The following is a 22,192-nucleotide window of genomic DNA, read 5'->3' on the forward strand; positions in this document are numbered from 1 at the left end:
CGATTTAAGATGCTAGTGAGAAACCTGAGAATATAACTGCATATACATTTCCAGGAAGTAATGAAGCTAGAGAAATGAAATGTTGGTAGATCCTTTCAGATCAAATCTATCCTTTCAGATCAAATCTATGTTTGTGTTCTAGGTCAGCCAGGATACAGCTGACCCTTGAACAATATGAGTTTGAACTGCATGAATCCACTTATATGTGGATTTTTCCCAATAAATAAAGTCCCTGCATTTTCATTTTTGCAGATATTTAGGGAAAAGTTTGCATTTGCTTAGAGAGCATAATATGTGCCTCTGCCCCTTGGGTGAGTCATTTATCAGTTCCTGTATTTTTGAGGCAGAGATAACAGTACATGAATTTTCAGCTGAGAGGGTTGTTGCCCCACACTGACGTTGTTCAAGGGTCAGCTGTACTACAGACTGAGTGGTTTGAACAACAGAAGTTCATTGTGTTCTAGTTGGAAGATAGAAGTCCAGAATCAGTGTGTTTAGGCAGGGTTTGTTCCTTCTGAGAGTTGTGGGAAAGAACCTGATTTATGCTTCCTCCCTCACTTCTGGTGCTTTGCTGGCAATCTTTGCCCTCCCTTGACTTGTAGAAACAACTCCCAAATCTCTGCTTTCACCTTCACCTGATTTTCTCCAGGTTCATATCTGTGTCTATGTTCATATCTGTGTCTAAACTTCCCCTCATTATAAGGACACCAGTGTTTGGATTAAGGGCTCAGCGTACACTGGTATGATCCCATTGCAACTTAATTACACCTGTAATGACCACCCTGCAAAGTTAATTAACATTTAAAAGCAATTCGTATCTCCATAAAATTATGAACTCTCTTGTGGGGGGAGGGGTGTGAAAATTATATCCAGATTAAGTTACATTCTGGCCTCCAGAACTGACAATATATTTCTGTGGTCTAAGCCAGCCAGTATGTGGCAGACCTAGGAGACAAATACAGATTTGACTTGACATGACATATCTCAAAATGTAAATCTAGGGTGATGAAATTCAACCCATAATGATATAAGACACTAATGTGAATTACATCAAGGCAATGGAACTTGATAAGTTATCCAGATAATGGTATAAAATATGGCAGAGATGGGTTTGAGAATGAAGCCATTGGGTGGACCATGATATGTAATTCAGGTGGGAGAATCAGAAATAGATAGACAAACCAACATGAAATTCCTTTACAAGAAACCACCACAAAATTAGAAGGAAGACAAAGGAGAGTGTTGGTCCAGAAACCAACTGAATAGAGTGTTTCCCGGACAACGGGGTGATCAATTGTAAGAAATACCAAATGAATAAGATGGGGATTGAGAATTGCCTGTTGGATTTACCAGGAATAGGGGTTTTGATGAGCTAGATAAAAGGATTTGAGGTGAAAGTCTGGTTAAAAAGAGTTTGGGAGAGAAAAAGAGATGTGATACTTAAAGAAGTAAATATAGAAAAGTTCTTTGGATGAGGTTGTTTTTTTTTTTTTTGAGATGAGCACAGTTATAGGAATCAGTCAATTATCAATTCTTTGTAAATAATACCTCTATGGCCCAACAAGGCTTCCCTGGTGGCTCAGTGGTAAATAATCCACCTGCCAATGCAGGAGATGTGAGTTTGATCCCTGGGTCGAGAAGGTCCCCTGGAGAAGGAAATGGCACTCCAGTATTCTTGCCTGGGAAATCCCATGGACAGAGGACACTGACAGGCTTACAGTCCACAGGGTCGAAAAGGGGTGGACACAACTGAGAAGCTAAGCAACAACACAACAGCATGACTACTAATTATGTCTCCAAATCAGATGATTTCACTTTTATTTTTTATTCTGGGTCATTAAATATTTTATGTTCCTATATATTCACCCAAATTCCTATTTGTCTGAAAGATACATTTCAAGTTAGTAATTATTATCTATTATGGTAATTTGGTATAATAAATTGTAATATGTGAAGAATAATTATATAACTTTAAGAAGTATCTTCAGATTATAGGTCTGAATCTTGTTATATCCTTAACAATTTCAAATTTATTCAGCTAATCTATATTAAGCACCTCATATGAGTCAGCTGGATTAAAATGTTGAAAGTTTTCTCCCTACACATAAAATTTTAAAAGTACATGGAAAAAATACAATTTTAAGTAATCAACTAGCCATATTATCAAATATTTTAAAATGATTTTATAAGACTTGTATTTGCATTTTAATTTGGGGATGTATGAGAGCCTCATAAAATTATCAACAGTTTGGAGGGGGCAGAAGATTAGTTTCCATGTCTTATATTCATCAGCCAAAGCAAAAACTGGCTTCTGTCTGCAAATTCTTAATATCTTATATTTCAACTTATTTCTAACATCATTAGGATTAGACCAAGAGATCATTTTGCTTCTCTAACTCACACCTGTCTCCTGAACATTAATGCAACTGAAAAAGTTATGCTCCGATATTTTCTTCTCTAATTGAAAAAAGATACACTTGGGGCATCTTGATGCCAAGTTAATAAATCCTGAGGAAAGGATTTAATATCGGAAACATGAATATAAACTTGAAATGGACTGAATCGGCTCCACTCTAATGAACTGTGACATTTAATTCATAATGGCAGAAATTGCAGCTTAAATCCACGTTAATCAGAATGGAAGTAAATCACAAATCACTAATCATGGCTTTCTCCTCATTCCCAAAAAGACTTTTGAAAAAGAATGCAAAGAAACACAGTAGGGCACACTGGTTTGACACACCTTCCATGCTTTTCTTTAGCAGGGAAGGGAAGAAAAGAAGAAAAATTAATCCCAAGTGAACTTTAAGTCCCTATTCTTACATAAGTGGCACTTGACTTTCTGTCTGTGTGTGCATATAGGGGAGTGTGAGTAATCAATGCTTTTTAAAAGACGCTATCAAAGAAAGTGTTCTCTAGCATGAAGTAAGTACATTCTGAGGAAACTGCACAACCTCCTGGAAACTGTTGTTCCCCACTTTTCTTCTGGTTCCTACTTATTGATCCAGCATTGTGAGACTGCTGTCTTCCAACAGAGAAGAGGATGGCGTCTCAAATACACAGACATTTGCTTGAGACTAAGTGTCTGAATAGGCACTGAATAGGAGTCTCTTTCTGCAGCAATTAGTCATCACACTGATGGTTAGAAAAGACAAGCTCTAAAACTGAGTTCACTGCTCTCCCCAATCAGGAAAGGCAGGATGCTCCAACCTGGTGCCCAATTCAAGACTCTCTCCTCAAGGTACTGCATTTCTCCCATGGCCTTGTAAGGGTGTTAGTAATTTCACATTTTTCTGAATCAACTAAGGCAAGCGTTACCAGTGAGCTAGGGAGGGATAGTTCCAAAACAGTCCTAAAGTTCCATTACATAAAATACTCTCAAATGAAGCCAAATGTGCTCTAAATGTATAGAGGCCAGATCAGTGATTGTCTAGTCTGGGATAGTGAGGGTAGGAGTGGACTGCACACCAGTTCAAGGAAGATGTTTGTGCTCATTGAAAAGTTCTAAATGTGAGTGTGATAAAGTTTCACAATTTTGTACATTTACTAAAAAACACTGCATTGTTCCCTGGCGGTGGTGGCAGTTTATGGTATGTATAGTGCAGCTCACTATGTTTTTTATATATATATATACACACACACACACACACACACACACAAACAGACATACACACACACACAGACATACACATGTGTGTGTGTGTTTACATGGTTGTAGATTTCCTCAGTTTGTTAAAATTGTGTATATTTGAATGTTTATCATTCCAAATTGTTTAAAAATATTCCTTGTGTATTTGATAAGGTATTTTCATTTTTTATTGAAATACAGTTGATTTACAATGCTAGTGTTCAGTTTAGTTCAGTCGCTCAGTTGTGTCCGACTCTTTGCGACCCCATGAATCGCAGCACACCAGGCCTCCCTGTCTATCACCAACTCCCGAAGTTCACTCAAACTCACGTCCATCGAGTCAGTGATGCCATCCAGCATCTCATCCTCTGTCATCCCCTTCTCCTCCTGCCCCCAATCCCTCCCAGCATCAGGGTCTTTTCCAATGAGTCAACTCTTTGCATGAGGTGGCCAAAGTACTGGAGTTTCAGCTTTAGCATCATTCCATCCAAAGAAATCCCAGGGCTGATCTCCTTCAGAATGGACTGGTTAGATCTCTGCAGTCCAAGGGACTCTCAAGAGTCTTCTTCAACCCCACAGTTCAAAAGCATCAATTCTTCAGCGCTCAGCTTTCTTCACAGTCCAACTCTCACATCCATACATGACTACTGGAAAAAACCATAGCCTTGACTAGATGGACCTTTGTTGGCAAAGTAATGTCTCTGCTTTTAAATATGCTATCTAGGTGGGTCATAACTTTCCTTCCAAGGAGTAAGCCTTAGTTTCTGGTATATAGCAAAGTGATTCAGTTTTTTAATATGTATTATTTTTCATATATTTTTTCATATGGTTTGTTATAGGATATTGAAGATATTCTCTGTGCTGTACAGTAGGACATTGTTGTTTATCTATTTAATAATAGTTTGTGTATGTTAATTCCAAACTCCTAGTTTATCCCTTCCCTATCCCATTACCTCTTTGGTAACCATAAGTTTGTTTTCTATGATAAAACTTTTTTTTACTGGTGGGTACAAGTAGTACTAATATAAAACCTAGAATGAAAAATATTTTCCCAAATAGTATTAATCTCCTTCATTCAGAAAGGAATGTGTGTGTATGTGTGTGTGTGTGTGTGTATATATATATATATGAATATTTATATGTATATGTATATATATATAGTTTTATGTGCTTGAGTGAAAATAAAGTTCAGTGGAAGACATGTTTTAGGGTACTCATTTGGCTTCATACAAGATTGAAATAAATGCTGAAATATATATGTGTGTGTGTGTGTGTGTGTGTGTGTATATATATGTGTGATTATAGTTATCCAATGGCCAAAATTCAATGAAAAGTTCAAGAATAACATTTTCATACTTTAGAGAATAATATAGCCAGCTATGGGTTAAAATATAGGCATCTTATGCTGTTCTGAATATTCTTCTTATAAGAATTTCCTAACTAATACCATTTTATACCAAATATAGGCAAATTTCTAATTTCATTTCTACCTTCCCATAGTCACAAGCATGTGGTTTTGCTACAGTACTTATTAGTGCATTTATAGTTGCTTATTTACCTGTTTATTCACTTGTTTATATGGCTCTTAGGCAGGGCTTATGCCTTATCATTGGAAAAGACTCTGATGCTGGGAGGGATTGAGGGCAGGAGGAAAAGGGGACGACAGAGGATGAGATGGCTGGATGGCATCACTGACTTGATGGACGTGAGTCTCAGTGAACTCTGGGAGTTGGTGATGGACAGGGAGGCCTGGCATGCTGCGATTCATGGGGTCACAAAGAGTCGGACACGACTGAGTGACTGAACTGAACTGATGCCTTATATTTATGTTTGTTTCCCTAGTTTCTTACATAGTATTGGACACAAAGTAGGTAAGGAATAAATGCTTATTCTATGTATGTTTTTGCTAATAATGGGTTTCTTTTCTCAGTAGTATCAAAAGAAATTGCATTGCTATCTGAATTGTTATCCTTCCAGTTTTCTGTGCTTGAGTGAAAGTAAAACTCAGTGGAAGACATCTTTTGGGGTACTCATTTGGCTTCATACCAGATTGAAATAAATACTGAAATAAAGGTTAAACTAGTACTTTGCTAATATTAAACCACAAGTCACACGTAGCTCTTATAACATATGTGGCTGCTAAGTCATATTGGAGAACATAGATACAGACTCTTTCCATCATCACAGAAAGTTCTGCTGGACAGTTTGTCTAGATCATCATCTATATTGTGAAGCTGATATGTACTTAAATTAACTGGCTTGAAACCATATGGGACTATCAGCACAAGACATTCTAGAATATACTCCATTGAGTCAGGACAACAGAAAATTGTTCAACAGATGGCAGTTCTATCATCTTTCATACTCTTGGCTCTCCCTCTTTTCATTATCCAAAAAGGTACAAAAGCTATTGGATACCTCTAAAATTATTAAACACATTCCAAAATTTTAAAAAAGTTGATTCTTATCCCAAAGAAGTAAAGAAATATAGTCAGATTAAATATTCTTTATGTTTAGCTACTTTTGAAAAAATATTTTAAAATGTTGCCCAGACATGTGTTGTGTAGATAGAATAAGCATGATGAAAGTACATTTAAGAACTCATCCATTCTTCTCCTGGATACATGTTTTGAAAACAAGAAAAACTGACAAAAGATACACCTCAAGAGTCATTGAGGTTTTAAAACCCTTGAGACCACTTTAATTGAAAAGACTTTTAAAAATTTTAGGAGACTTAGGTTCGATCCCTGGGTTGGGAAGATCCCCTGGAGAAGGAAAAGGCTACCCACTCCAGTATTCTGGCCTGGAGAATTCTATGGAATGTAAAGTCCATGGAGTCACAAAGAGTTGGACATGACTGAGTGACTTTCACTTTCACTTTAAAAAATTCAGTAATTACTTGGCTTCTTACATTTCATAGTTATACTTGCTGAAACTATTAAGAAGGGCAATCAGATCCTAGGCTTACAGTCACAGGCTGATTGTCTACAGAGGGAACAGAGAATGTGCTTGCTTTCTCTGTTCTCATTTTCCCTGGCCAGAGTCATTACCTATTTCTCTGTACCTGAATAGAGTCATCAGGTCATGACCATTCTCAGCTTCAGAGTACAAAGCATTAACGGAGTGCCATATGTTTACTCTTGCCTGGAAAATCCCATGGACGGAGGAGCCTGGTAGGCTGCAGTCCATGGGGTCGCAAAGAGTCGGACATGACTAAGTGACTTCACTTTCACTTTTCACTTTCATGCATTGGAGAAGGAAATGGCAACCCACTCCAGTGTTCTTGCCTGGAGAATCCCAGGGACGGGGGAGCCTGGTGGGCTGCCGTCTCTGGGGTCGCAGAGAGTCGGACACGACTGAAGCGACTTAGCAGCAGCAGCAGCATATGTTTACTCCTTACACTCAAGGAGTACATTTTGCGCCCAAATCCTGAACTAACTACTTGAAAGATTAAGGTGTATATGGCATGTTTCAGTTCTAAATTAGCTAGATTCTGACCTAAGTACTCTAAATCATTTCTCTCTTGTCTTCTTAACCACACTGAACATTTTACCAGGTCCATTTTATAGGTGAGTCAAACTAAGGATAAGGGAGGACTGAGTTGGGAAGGACCAGAGGGATGGGAATTTAGGTCTATCCATTTCAAAAGTCAGGTCTCTGTCTTTCTACCCCTTGTAGAAAGTCAAGAAATGTGCAAACATTTCCATGCAGGGATAAGTATGTTATTGAAAACAATTTGCAATGGTTGCTGTGTGATTGTAAGAAACTAGAGACATTCACTCACAGGGGACTGATTGTGGACTGAGCTAGTACACTGATTAGAACTGGGTTTCTTTGAGTCCTCCAGAGACTTACAGCCAGACAGGAGGGATGTGGTAAAGATGACCATGTCCTCGACACCCATCTTAAATATTTATCTTTAGTACTCTGATTGAGAGGGGCTTTGGGCCATCCTTCACTTTATTCATTCACTCTTTTACAAAAATATAGTCCGTATGTATTGTGTGCTGGCCTTCCCTGGTGGCTCAGATAGTAAAGAATCTGCCTGCAGTGCGAGCGACCTGGGTTGGGAAGATCCCCCAGAGAAGGGAATGGCAACCCACCCTAGTATTCTTGCCTGGAGAATTCCATGGACAGAGGAGCCTGGAGGGCTACAGTCCATGGGGTTGCAAAGAGGCAGACTCAGCTAAGTGACTTAACACTACTACTACATACTGTGTGCCAGACACTGTTAGGGACTAGGAACAGGACAGTCAAAAATTAAAAAAAAATCATCCTTCCCCTCAGACTGGTTCAGGCCCCAGCCAAGGCGAGGCCAGATGTCCAACCAAAGAAATCAGGGAGAAGTCTAAGCGTGATGTATAAGGGGATTTGTTCTCTTGACAGGAAGATCCACTTAGAATATTTGTTGTAACAAAAGGCCTGCTTAGAGTTTCTTATTAGTTTGGCCTCTCTTACATGTCAGAGGAGACCAGAAAGCCAACATCCTTACTAAACTATGTTAATCAAACCATACCCGTTAGGTTTGATTCTCAGAAACGTCAGGAAATTAAACACCACAGTCCCCATAGCAGCTCTCCAGTAAGACACGCTGCTTGGGAGAGAAGTCAAAGTACAATTAAGAACCGTCCCTTCTCATTAACGTCTCTTATCCTACTCACCCCCACTCCTTTCAGACTTTCCACATTCCTGTAAGCTTCTTTGAGAGACTTCTGGCAGTGTCCCCAACTGAGTTGGGAGAAACAATATATGAAAACAAAAAGGATAATATCATCATGCCTTTGCAGGCCCATAAATTTATTTAAATAAATTTTTCCCCTGAATTGAAAAACACATTTGGCCTGTGTCCTGTAAGGTTCTCCACCTCCTCCAAGGCCCACCCCCCCCCCCCCCACCCTCCATCAAGTCCCTTTACATTTTAAGTTTATCTGATAAAGAGCTTGGAGTATTGGACTCAATTAGAACTCAGTGAAGGAGAGGAAAGGACTCAAAGATTAGTCCTTGCTTATCCTGAACCTCGGACAGTGCCTACATCATGGATCCTTGAGGCAAAAATTGGCATCTGAGGAAAGGATAAATTTGAGATAGTTGTTTATTCAGATAGACTAACTTACTGCCTGACAACATATTTGCTCTTTTACAATCTCATATCCAATGGCTCAGTGAAAACTGATATTCAGACATGAAGAATGCAGGGTTCTGCAATCCCCACATGAAAGGGTGACAGTGCTTCACGATCCTGCAAAGTCAAGCCACACACAAGAAGTATGCCTTCGGTTTTAATGACCAAATGTAAATATTGCAGCAACAAACAGTGGCTAAGCATTACAATGCACTTAGGGGTGTGGTGTGAATCACAGCGTGGTAGAGCTGACTGAAAAATTTGGTCAAGTTTTACATGGATGCTTATGAGAAAATTTTGATCATTATCTGGGAGTGTAGATTAAATAAGGAAGTTGGGTGAAAGGATGGAAGGGAATCCAGGCAATAATGGTATAAAAAATACCCAATTCTCTTTAAAACGCTGTGAATAAATGTTCGTTTTTATACAAATGATTGGGCTTTTATGAGAGCCTGTGTTTCTTAGGTCCTGTGGCATAAGTGAACTATAAGTCAAGTGCATTCTTAATCCCTATCACTTACTTTTTACTCAAAAGTGACATTTTCCTCCCTCCCAACCCTAAAATTGTATATAATTTTTTATACTTGGTTATATATCTCCTATGGTTTTTCCAGTGGTCATATATGGATGTAAGAGTTGGATTGTGAAGAAAGCTGAGTGCTGAAGAATTGATGCTTTTGAACTGTGGTGTTGGAGAAGACTCTTGAGAGTCCCTTGGACTGCAAGGAGATCCAACCAGTCCATTCTGAAGGAGACCAGTCCGGAGTGTTCATTGGAAGGACTGATGCTGAGGCCGAAACTCCACTACTTTGGCCACCTCATGTGAAGAGTTGACTCATTGGAAAAGACCCTGATGCTGGGAGGGATTGGGGGCAGGAGGAGAAGGGGATGACAGAGGATGAGATGGATGGATGGCATCACTGACTCGATGCACATAAGTTTGGGTGAACTCCAGGAGTTGATGATGGACAGCAAGGCCTGGTGTGCTGTGATTCATGGGGTCGCAAAGAGTTGGACATGACTGAACTACTGAACTGAACTGATGTATCTCCTATTTCCAAACGTTTTCTCAATGAATGGAAAATATGTGAGATTTTAAAGGAATGTAGGAAATTTCAGAAGTTGTAGATGGTATGAGTATGGGTGACATGTCCTACAAGAGCAAGTGGATTTCATAGCATTAAGTTTGAAAATAAGCAGATTACATTTGACAGGGATGTGGAAATAAATATATGTGTATTTATAAAACACATTCATCTGTAAAAGGAAACAATTACATACTTTAGTGCATGAGTCTGGAAAGGGGAGTTTCAGAAAAGATAAGGAATTAGAATATGCTTGAAGAAGTGTCGAAGGCTAGATCCTGGATTCCACATACTTCTGTTATATGTGAGGAGACTTTAGAATTCTTGAGCTAGTACCTCATTCAAGTACATCAGTTCTTACGTGTCAAGATAATTCTGAAGACATAATTTACAAGTGATACAGGAGGATGATACATTGCTTTTCAGCCCCACGGTACACAACTGATTTAAGAATGTTAGCTAAGAAGTCCCTGTGTTTTTCTTCCTTTCATTGTAACCAACCCCGTTCCCATAGCAGAGACAGTGTCTATATGAGGATATGCGTAAAAGATGGATAAGAAAGAAGAAAAATATATTAGAGAAACAGCTATCCTGAAAACTTTCTGGAAAACAGAGGCACATTAGACTGCAGTGATGAAAAAAATACAAAGAAATAGACACCGTAGAAATGAAACCATGACTCAGAACAGACACAGGAAAAGCTATATGAAGCAGGAAGCATTCTCCTAAGATGGAACCATAGAGAGGCTGTGAATCTGAAGTTCTTGGCTATAAAAAACAAGCATCAGGAAAGAGGAGCGTGTTGGAAATTAATGTTATTAGTCAGTGCACTCCAAATGAATGACGGAATGGCTCAGCCTCATCAACCCTTTGTCTCCATCCCTCAGCATGCAACCAAAGTGCTTACCTTCAGATTAAAACTGAATGATTATAATCTTAAATCAAATTATCTTTCTGGAAATTTTACTTGGTTTGTTGGCACTCCACAATAAGGTCTTCCTTGATTTTACAGTGGAGGGTTTTATGTATTTGGGGGCAGAGAGAAAAGGATCAACAGGTCTTCATATTTGTTGTCTGTTAACACACATGCTAGTAAAGTAATGCTCAAAATTCTCCAAGCCAGGCTTCAGCAATACGTGAACCATGAACTTCTGGATGTTCAAGCTGGTTTTAGAAAAGGCAGAGGAACCAGAGATCAAATTGCCAACATCCGCTGGATCATGAAAAAAGCATCAGAGTTCCAGAAAAACATCTATTTCTGCTTTCTTGACTATGCCAAAGCCTTTGACTGTGTAGATCACAATAAACTGTGGAAAATTCTTCAAGAGATGGGAATACCAGACCACCTGATCTGCCTCTTGAGAAACCTATATGCAGGTCAGGAGCCAACAGTTAGAACTGGACATGGAACAACAGACTGGTTCCAAATAGGCAAAGGAGTACGTCAAGGCTGTATATTGTTATCCTGCATATTTAACTTATATGCAGAGTATATCATGAGAAATGTTGGGCTGGAAGAAGCACAAGCTGGAATCAATATTGCCAGGAGAAATATGAATAGCCTCAGATATGCAGATGACACCACCCTTATGGCAGAAAGTGAAGAGGAACTCAAAAGCCTCTTGATGAAAGTGAAAGAGGAGAGTGAAAAAGTTGGCTTAAAGCGCAACATTCAGAAAATGAAGATCATGGCATCTGGTCCCATCACTTCATGGGAAATAGATGGGGAAACAGCAGAAACAGTGTCAGACTTTATATTTTTGGGCTCCAGGATCACTGCAGATGGTGATTGCAGCCATGAAATTAAAAGACGCTTACTCCTTGGAAGGAAAGTTATGACCAACCTAGATAGCATATTGAAAAGCAGAGACATTACTTTGCCAATAAAGGTCCATCTAGTCAAGGCTATGGTTTTCCAATGGTCATGTATGGACATGAGAGTTGGACTGTGAAGAAAGCTGAGTGCCGAAGAATTGATGCTTTTGAACTGTGATGTTGGAGAAGACTGTTGAGAGTCCCTTGGACTGCAAGGAGATCCAACCAGTCCATTCTGAAGGAGATCAGCCCTGGATGTTCTTTGGAAGGAATGATGCTAAAGCTGAAACTCCAGTACTTTGGCCACCTCATGTGAAGAGCTGACTCATTGGAGAAGACTCTGATGTTGGGAGGGATTGGGGGCAGGAGGAAAATGGGACGATAGAGGATGAGATGGCTGGATGGCATCACTGACTTGATGGACATGAGTCTGAGTGAACTCCGGGAGTTGGTAATGGACAGAGAGGCCTGGCGTGCTACGATTCATGGGGTTGCAAAGAGTCGGACACAACTGAGCGACTGAACTGAACTGAACTGAACATAAAATAAGGACTTCTTTGGGGCTCAGTGATAAACAGTCTGGCTGCCAAGCAGGAGATGTGGATTCAAGCCTTGGATCAGGAAGATTCCCAGGAGAAGGAAATGTCAACCCACTCCAGTGTTCGTGCCTGGAGAATTCCATGGAGAGAGGAGCCTGGTGGCCTACCATCCATGGGGTTGCAAAAGAGCTGGACAGAACTTAGCAACTAAACAACACAAAATAAATGATTATATGGTGTTCATGACTTCTAATATAAAGAGAGCTAAAAATCAGCCAGTTGAGAGATCAGATCAGATTAGATCAGTCGCTCAGTCGTGTCCGACTCTTTGCGACCCCATGAACCACAGCACACCAGGCCTCCCTGTCCATCACCAACTCCCAGAGTTCACTCAGACTCACGTCCATCGAGTCAGTGATGCCATCCAGCCATCTCATCCTCTGTCGTCCCCTTCTCCTCCCGCCTTCAATCTCTCCCAGCATCAGGGTCTTTTCCAATGACTCAACTCTTCGCATGAGGTGGCCAAAGTACTGGAGTTTCAGCTTTAGCATCATTCATTCCAAAGAAATCCCTGGGCTGATCTCTCTCAGAGTGGACTGGTTGGATCTCCTTGCAGTCCAAGGGACTCTCAAGAGTCTTCTCCAACACCACAGTTCAAAAGCATCAATTCTTTGGCGCTCAGCCTTCTTCACTGTCCAACTCTCACATCCATACATGACCACTGGAAAAACCATAGCCTTGACTAGACGGACTTTTGTTGGCAAAGTAATGCCTCTGCTTTTGAATATGCTATCTAGATTGGTCATAACTTTCCTTCCAAGGAGTAAGCGTCTTTTAATTTCATGGCTGCAGTCACCATCTGTAGTGATTTTAGAGCCCAGAAAAATGAAATCTGACACTGTTTCCACTGTTTCCCCATCTATTTCCCATGAAGTGGTGGGACTGGATGACATTATCCTCATTTTCTGAATGTTGAGCTTTAAGCCAACTTTTTCACTCTCCACTTTCACTTTCATCAAGAGGCTTTTGAGTTCCTCTTCACTTTCTGCCATAAGGGTGGTATCATGAGAGATCTAGCTATAAAAAAAAGAACTGTACAGAGCAAAGGCAAGTCATACAAAGAACCTATTATAAGCAACCTAAGCCATCACTATCAATTTGATTCTGTACAGCACGCTTGTTTGGAGACCCTGTTCTCAAACGGAAGTAAGTATGTATGCAGTCAGGCATTAAACGCATATGTGAATTTACCAGTAAGTGGCTCACGTACTCAGAGCTCCTACTTCTGCTCCATTCCCTCCTCTCAATCTGCACCTTATGTCCCAAAGGAAGTTTTTTAGGATCAGGTGACTGCGGAACAAGTAATATGGGCCTGGTTTCCGGATGATTCTGCATGTAACCCTGGCACTGTCGGAAAGTAAATGGCCATACGTTTCCCTCACCGTAGAGTGACCGTCTAGTCAAAGCTGTGCTTTTTCCAGTAGTCATGTACAGATGTGAGAGTTGGACCATAAAGCAGGCTGAGTGTTGAAGAACTGATAATCTCGAATTGTGTTGCTGGAGAAGACTCTTGAGAGTCCCTTGGACTGCAAGGAGATCAAACCAGTCAATCCTATAGGAAAGTAAATCTGAATATTCATTGGAAAGACTGACGCTGGTGCTGAAGCTCCAATACTTTGGCCACCTGATACAAACAGCTAACTCGCTGGGAAAGAACCTGATGCTGGGAAAGAGTGAAGGCAAAAGGAGAAGAGAGTGCCAGAGGATGAGATGGTTAGATAGCATCACCAACTCAGTGGACATGAATTTGTGCAAACTCTGGGAAAAAGTGAAAGGCAGGCAAGCGGGGTGTGCTGCAGTCCGTGGGGTGGCAAAGAGTTGGATGTGACTTAGCAACTAAACAGCAACAACAGATTTTCCATAAAGAAGAGTGTGAAGGGAAAATTATCCTAACCAGTGGAATTTCTAAAAGTACCTTTTGAAATTCATTGTGTTAATTTTCTCTCCTGTTTGAGAGTAGAAGAAAAGTTGAAACATTGCTATGTATTTTCCACAATGCTCTAAGCATATTCATTTTGCATTTAAAATTATTTTTGTTCATTTATCAAAGAAAAATATTTTAATAAAGATTCAACACAGGGATATACTCCTGTTTCAATCCTAACAAATTTTATAATGGTGACCATCAGTCTGAGCTAAATTTCACTCTAAAACCTTCTGAAAGTAAAGAAATGTAATACAAACTCTTGATAACCTGCATCTCCCTCTGTTTTATGGATTTTTTTTCTGGATGTCCATAGCTCTCTCCCTTATAGGGTCACTGTGAGGCTAACGGCAAAACTGTTCTTTAGAATTCCATGAACACCTTGGGCGAGGGCAAAGGAGATGGTCATTACTTAACTTCAAGGTATTACTGATATTAAAACTCATATATCTTGTGCTGTGCTAGAGGATAGCACCTAAAAATACAGTTGATAGCATTATCTTGGCAGCAATTAAATTCTAAAAAGCACAAAGTGAGCATTTTCATTTTAAACCCAATTGTATTTGCCATTGTCAATACCCCCCAGTTCCACACTTGAATGACCTGCTCCATTATTATACACCATAGGGATGTTCTAGTCCCTGAGTAGACTCTGTTGCTGTACTGTAGAGAACAGATTAAGCATTAATGTGTGACTATGGATTAGCTTTATAGGAATATTGAATTCCACAAATGGAAGAACATTTCGAAACAAGCAGTACAAGAAATTATCAGTGGCTGAAGATAACCAATTACAAAGAAACCAATAGTTTTCCTATTTGGCAGGTGTTTTTCTTTATGCATTTTGTAGGATGTTACATGACATATGGTCATGTGCATTTCAGACCTTTTTAATTTGGAGAGAAAGATGATGGCTGCTCAGTATAAAGGAATCTTAAATATCTTTCAAATTCCCTGGCCTGCAGCCAAGTACTATGTAGAACAGAATTCTGGTTCATCATGTGCCTCTTTATTGATAGGCTTATCTTAGGCACTGCTGGCATTGTTCTTTCTATATGTACAATCTCATGCTAAGGATAGTCATAAACACTTCAATAATATGCATCTTGAATCAGTTCAGTTCAGTCGCTCAGTCGTGTCCGACTCTTTGTGATCCCATGAATCGCAGCATGCCAGGCCTCCCTGTCTATCACCAACTCCCGGAGTTCACTCAGACTCACGCCCATCGAGTCAGTGATGCCATCCAGCCATCTCATCCTCTGTCGTCCCCTTCTCCTCCTGCCCCCAATCCCTCCCAGCATCAGACTCTTTTCCAATGACTCAACTCTTCGCATGAGGTGGCCAAAGTACTGGAGTTTCAGCGTTAGCATCAGTTCTTCAAAAGAACATAGGGACTGATCTCCTTTAGAATGGACTGGTTGAATCTCCTTGCAGTCCAAGGGACTCTCAAGAGTCTTCTCCAGCACCACAGTTCAAAAGCATCAATTCTTCGGTGCTCAGCCTTCTTCACAGTCCAACTCTCACATCCATACGTGACCACAGGAAAAACCATAGCCTTGACTAGATGGACCTTTGTTGGCAAAGTAATGTCTCTGCTTTTGAATATGCTATCTGGATTGGTCATAACTTTCCTTCCAAGGAGTAAGCATCTTTTAATTTCATGGCTGCAGTCACCATCTGCAGTGATTTTGGAGCCCCTCACCCCCCAAAAAAAAGTCTGACACTGTTTCCACTGTTTCCCCATCTATTTCCCATGAAGTGATGGGACCAGATGCCATGATCTTTGTTTTCTGAATGTTGAGCTTTAAGCCATGTTTTCTGAATGTTGAGCTTTAAGCCAACTTTTTCACTCTCCTCTTTCACTTTCATCAAGAGGCTTTTGAGTTCCTCTTCACTTTATGCCATAAGGGTGGTGTCATCTGCATATCTGAGGTTATTGATATTTCTCCCAGCAATCCTTGATTCCAGCTTGGGCTTCTTCCAGTCCAGCGTTTCTCATGATGTACTCTGCATATAAGTTAAATAAACAGGGTGACAATACACAGCCTTGACGTACTCCTTTTCCTATTTGGAACCAGTCTGTTGTTCCATGTCCAGTTCTAACTGTTGCTGCCTGACCTGCATACAAATTTCTCAAGAGGCAGATCAGGTGGTCTGGTATTCCCATCTCTTTCAGAATTTTCCACAGTTTATTGTGATCCACAAAGTCAAAGGCTTTGGCATAGTCAATAAACCAGAAATAAATGTTTTTCTGGACCTCTCTTGCTTTTTCCATGATCCAGCGGATGTTGGCAATTTGATCTCTGGTTCCTCTGCCTTTTCTAAAACTTGGATCATCTCCTTCCATTTCAAATAACTGCTCATCAAGGGTTGAACTCTCACTAGAGTTGCTCAGTTCTTGATCTCCCAATTTCTTTTCTAAAATATTCTATTTTCTGTGTTAACAAAGGAGAGTACAGAAACAGAATTTTTAAGGTAAAGATTAGAATAAAGCATAGCTCACAATGGCTTCCCCAGTGGCTCAGCTGGTAGAGAATCCACCTGCAATGCAAGAGACCTAGGTTCGATCCCTGGCTTGGGAAGATCCCCTGGAGAAGGGGAGCTACCCACTCCAGTATTCTTGCCTGGAGAATTCCATGGACAGAGGAGCCAGGCAGGCTACAGTCGATGGGGTCACAAAGAGTTGGACTACCATTAAGCAACTGACAGTTCACTGTACTTTTTTAAATATTATCTTCCAGATCAATCAGAAGTAGAGACATGAGTAGAAATAATATTACTTGTGAGTGACAATATGTTTCCCTTCTACCAACTCAATAAACAAAAATTCATTAGCATTAATAAAAATGTAGAGTGTTAGCTTGTACTTTTTGCAGAATTACTTTAAATAGTAAATATTGATCATGCAGAATATTAAAAGATGATTTAGCTTATAGAATGTTATCAGGGTAGAGTGGAATGTGCAGTGTTCTCTCTTTCCTGAAGCCCGTCATCCATAATGACCAGACTCAACACAACTTCCTGGACTGATACAAATCATCTGTGTAGAAACCGATGAGAATAGGAGGAGCTGTATTCATGCCAACAAAGGGGAAAAAAAAAAAAAAAAGAAATCCCTTTGCCCTGACACATGCAAATAGCTGCAGCCTTAGCTCCCTAGACTATCTCTAGAAACGTGAGTGCCAGGATATTATTCTCTAATCTTCCTAACGTCTTTATTTTGTTCTGGTTCTGTCAGACTTCCTAGTCATTTGAATAAAACCCTTATCTACTTCCTTCTGATGATTTTCCACAATAAATTCATTTTCTTATGTGACATTCATGTATTGTTATACTTCTTTAAAATATAGATTTCTTGTTTTTCAAAAGGATTACGCTCCTTTATGATACTATTTTGAATATATCTATTGTATGTTCCACATTTTTCAGAGCAGAAATATTCAGAGAAAACAGTTGATATTTGTATTTCTGATTATATCAAGTATACATAAAGCAAAGCATTTACCTGTGTTGATTTGTAATATATTGCTCTTAGTGAGATAGATGTATTTTTCAACTATACCTTATATTTACAAATTAAGACTGATGTCACAAACATCTGTACAAATAAAAGCCTAGAATATCAATAGTGCATATTTCTGATCACCAATCTAATGACTATGAGCTTCTCATTAAAATTAGTCTCACCAGTATGTTTCCTTTATATCTTTGAGAATGGTGCATTTTTCTATAAGCTTTCTATCTGACTTATCTACTTCCAATTTTTATTAATCACAGGTTTTAACCTTTCTGACTCATATTTCACTGTACTTGGCCCAGCTAGTGGCAATATATATGCTTTTATATTTTTAAGTTTGAGACAAAATTAGGACAATAACATACGACTGTATTTTATTCCCACTTAGAAGTCTGTGTTTTCTTTTTCTGCATATTGATATTGTATAAGGTTTGAAGAATAAAAGCTATGTTTTCATAGTTGTAAATACATTAGGTTTTTATTTTTTCCTTATGTTTTCATCCTTTAACTTAAGAAAAATAACCAACAAACGTAAAAGTCCCCAGTGTCTCATAACAACCATTTTGCTAATCAGCACGTCCTGTTGAAAATGAGACTCTATTAAAACAATTTCTTGCTTAGCCACAATCCAAAGATCAATAGCATTTACTCTGTGCATTCCAGATAATCAACTATACAGTTTTGTTCAGCTAGTGCCAATCTACATATTGCAATGAACTTGAAAATTTTCTCAAAGGGTCAATTTCTTGACCATATATGCTAAAATTTTAGTTTTTTCCTTCCATGGTTTAGGAGAATTGCTAAGCCCTTACAGATTTCTCCAGGAAATTGAATGCTGCCTCTTAACTTGTCCTGTACACCCTGGTACTACCTGTGCTGTGCTTAATTGCTCAGTCGTGTCTGACTCTTTGCTACTCCATGAACTATAGCCCACCAGGCTCCTCTGTCCATGGGGATTTTCTAGGCAAGAATACTGGAGTGGGTTGCCATGTCATCCTCCAGGGGATCTTCCCAACCCAGGGCTGATACTACCTACCTGCTCTAATACTATGTTGTTTTATGGGGTAATGTTTTAGATTATCCTGTATTATTCTCATAAGATGTTTGGTTTCCAGCACCGTGCACCTTCTTATCACTTAGAACATAACTTTGATACAGCCTACCCTCTGTGGTCCTGTAGCACCATTTGTTTACCTGTATAATAGGAGAAAATATTACACTGAAATTGTCTGTTTCTGTAAATGTCTCTACTTCTTGAAAGTAATGCTCAAAATTCTCCAAGCCAGGCTTCAGATACGTGAACCATGAACTTGCAGATGTTCAAGCTGATTTTAGAAAAGGCAGAGGAACCAGAGATCAAATTGTCAACATCCACTGGATCATGGAAAAAAGGAAGAGAGTTCCAGAAAAACATCTATTTCTGCTTTATTGACTACACCAAAGCCTTTGACTATGTGGATCACAATAAGCTGGAAAACTCTGAAAGAGATGGGAATACCAGACCACCTGACCTGCCTCTTGAGAAACCTGTATGCAGGTCAGGAAGCAACAGTTAGAACTGTACTTGGAACAACAGACTGGTTCCAAATAGGAAAAAGAGTACATCAAGGCTGTATATTGTCACCCTGCTTATTTAACTTCTATGCAGAGTACATTGTGAGAAACGCTGGGCTGGAAGAAGCACAAGCTGGAATCAAGATTGCCAGGAGAGGTATCAATAACCTCAGATGTCCAGATAACACCACCCTTATGGCAGAAAGTGAAGGAGAGCTGAAGAGCTTCTTGATGAAAGTGAAAGAGAAAGTGAAAAAGTTGGCTTAAAGCTCAACATTCAGAAAACTAAGATCATGGCATCTAGTCCCATCACTTCATGGGAAACAGATGGGGAAACAGTGAAAGTAAAATTGAAATCGTTCAGTCGTATCCAACTCTTTGTGACCCCGTGGACTGTAGCCTACCAGGCTCCTCTGTCCATGGGATTTTCCAGGCAATAGTACTGGAGTGGATTGCCATTTCCTTCTCCAGGGGATCTTCCCTACCCAGGGATCAAACCCAGGTCTCCCACATTGTAGACGGATGCTTTACCATCTGAACCACCAGAGAAGTGGAAACAGTGGCTGACTTTATTTTGGGGGGCTCCAAAATCACTGCAGGTGGTGATTGCAGCCATGAAATTAAGACACTTACTCCTTGGAAGGAAAGTTATGACCAAGCTAGACAGCATATTAAAAAGCAGAGACATTACTTTGTCCACAAAGGTCCATCTAGTCAAGACTATGATTTTTCCAGTAGTCATGTAGAGAGAGTTGGACTATAAAGAAAGCTGAGTGCTGAAGAATTGATGCTTTTGAACTGTAGTGTTGGAGAAGACTCTTGAAGGTCCCTTGGATTGGAAGGAGATCCAACCAGTCCATCCTAAAGGAAATCAGTCCTGGGTGTTCATTGGAAGGACTGATGTTGAAGCTGAAACTCCAGTACTTTGGCCACCTCATGGGAAGAGTTGACTCATTTGAAAAGACCCTGATGCTGGGAAAGATTGAGGGCAGGAGGAGAAGGGGACAACAGAGGATGAGATGGCTGGATGGCATCACCGACTCAATGGACATGAGTTTGGGTAAATTCCAGAAGCTGGTGATGGACAGGGAGGCCTGGTGTGCTGTGGTTCATGGGGTCACAGAGTCAGACACGATTGAGCGACTGAACTGAATAGGATTTGGATTTATTAAACTCTGTACTGCTATCACTTAACAGCTAAATAGTTGTTCAAATATACAGTTAAATTATGTATGTTATAGAAAAGCATGGCAACCCTCTCCAGTGTTCTTACATGGAGAATTCCATGGACAGAGGAGCCTGGCAGGCTATAGTCCATGGAGTTGCAGAGTCAGACACAACTAAGTAGCTAATGCTTTCACTTTTCACTTTCATGTTAACCTTGTCTTTAGATGGAATGAAACTTAAATAAAATATCATTTACAAGAGTATGGAGTAGTTTAAAATGTGTGGCCATTCAAGGTGATAATATGTCCCTAAAGTACTAAAGATTATTTTAAAGAAGAAGCACCTGAAACTCATAATTCTTTCTGAAGGAACATTTTACAGATAATTGCATCTGCCTTTAAATTCATTCCTCATTAAATGACACAATGTTTATTCATTGTTATCTCTGAGAAAGGGGAACTAAATAACGTGAGCCCTTGAGCCCAGTGACTGCTGTAACTTACTGCCTCGGGAGGCTACCTGCTTACTGTGTCTTCAGATGTGGAGAGGAAGAGCTCTCATCTCTCTTTCTTCTTTTAAGGACACTAATCTCATTACAAACCATTCACTGAATGGCAAACCATTCCGTATCACTGCCCTGACCAGTAATGCTTAAAAAGTTGAGGGTTGAACTATTTTATGAAGACCTACAAGATCTTCTAGAACTAACACTGAAAAGAGATGTCCTTTTCATTAGGGGACTGGAATGCAAAAGGAGGAAGTCAAGAAATATCTGGAGTAATAGGCAAATTTGGTCTTGGAGTACAGAATGAGGCAGGGCAAAGTCTAATAGAGTTTTGCCAAGAGAACACGCTGGTCATAGCAAACACCCTCTTCCAACAACACAAGAGAAGACTCTACACATGGACATCACCAGATGGTCAATACCAAAATCAGATTGACACTACCCTTATGGCAGAAAATGAACTAAAGAGCCTCTTGATGAAAACTAAAGAGGAGAGTGAATAGTTGGCTTAAAACTCAACATTTAGAAAACTAAGATCATGGATCTGGTCCCATCACTTCATGCCAAATAGATGGGGGAACAGTGGAAACAGTGAGAGACTTTTTTTTTTTTTTTAGCTTCAAAATCAATGCAGATGGTGACTGCATCCATGAAATTAAAAGATGCTTGCTCCTTGGAAGAAAAGCTATGGCCAACATAGACAGCATATTAAAAAGCAGAGACATTCCTTTACCAACAAAGGTCCATCTAGTCAAGGCTATGGTTTTTCCAGTGATCATGTATGGATGTGAGAGTTGGACTATAAAGAAAGCTGAGCGCTAAAAAATTGATGCTTTTGAACTGTGGTGTTGGAGAAGACTCTGGAGAGTCCCTTGGACAGCAAGGAGATCCAACCAGTCCACCCTAAAGGAAATCAGTTCTGAATATTCATTGGAAGGACTGATGCTGAAGGTGAAACTCTAATATGGCCACATGATGCAAAAAGCTGACTCATTTGAAAAGACCTTGATGCTGGGAAATATTGAAGGTAGGAGAAGAAGTAGATGACAGAGGATGAGATGATTGGATAGCATCACCAAGTCAATGGACATGAGTTTGAGTAAGCTCTGGGAGTTGGTGATGGACAGGGAAGCCTGGTATGTCGCAGTCTATGGGGCTGCAAAGAGTCAGACAGGACTGAGTGACTGAACTGAACTTAACTGAATCTCATTACAGGGGTCCACCCTCTGGAATTTATCTAAACCTAATCACCTCAGTGGCTCAGACGGTTAAGCAT

The 22,192-nt window shown here is 39.9% G+C and overlaps 1 long non-coding RNA gene across 3 annotated transcripts in view; it reads left to right on the forward strand.

Moving 5' to 3' along the window:
- The window catches only part of LOC123329275, a 162,046-nt gene that overhangs the window by 26,838 nt on the left and 113,016 nt on the right, over window positions 1-22,192 (forward strand). The window contains exon 3 of one of the 3 annotated variants that reach the window (XR_006544668.2): window positions 9,365-9,424. The exons of the other annotated variants lie outside the window; for them this stretch is intronic. This is a non-coding gene — a long non-coding RNA (uncharacterized LOC123329275). Of the gene's footprint in view, window positions 1-9,364; window positions 9,425-22,192 lie in introns of those variants that run through there. 3 annotated transcript variants of the gene reach the window in all.

This window comes from Bubalus bubalis, chromosome 14 (assembly GCF_019923935.1).
Source record: "Bubalus bubalis isolate 160015118507 breed Murrah chromosome 14, NDDB_SH_1, whole genome shotgun sequence".
Taxonomy (NCBI): domain Eukaryota; kingdom Metazoa; phylum Chordata; class Mammalia; order Artiodactyla; family Bovidae; genus Bubalus; species Bubalus bubalis.